Consider the following 566-nt stretch of genomic DNA (forward strand, 5'->3'; position numbering starts at 1 on the left):
GTGATGACTCTGTCTGCTGTATAGTATTAGCTGAAGATATCTTAATTTTGTGATATACTTGCCTTTGCTGGTGCTATTTTTATATAATGAGGCAATAGCCTTGCAGCATAATAAGAAACAGTTTAATAATAAAACATTGAATTTCTTCATTTAAAAAAAAAATCTGCTGGGCTCAGCAACATGGGCTTGGAACAGACAACTTGGGCGATACCAAATGTCAAGACCAAGTTGGGGAGAACAGACCCGCCAGGAATTAATGACTGCACGAATCTCAGAGCAAAGGTGACAATATACTCTGGTTGGTTTTGCTTTGTTCTGTTTTTTTTGGCTTCTGTTCATTGGCCTCTAGTGGTCTGCACACCTCCATTCTGGTGACTAGAGGGAGAGCCTGAGTGAGTAGAAACCCCCCATCCCCATCATTGGAGGATACTTCCACCATGCATGTGCACAGATCCTCTCAGCATTTAGAAAGACTTGCCTTCTTGCTTGTTGGGTGATGTGGAGTCAGTTCTGGCTCATAGTGACCCTCCACAGGGTTTCCAAGACTGTGAATCTTTGCAGGAGCA

This window comes from Chrysochloris asiatica, unplaced genomic scaffold, assembly GCF_000296735.1.
Source record: "Chrysochloris asiatica unplaced genomic scaffold, ChrAsi1.0 scaffold00323, whole genome shotgun sequence".
NCBI lineage: Eukaryota > Metazoa > Chordata > Mammalia > Afrosoricida > Chrysochloridae > Chrysochloris > Chrysochloris asiatica.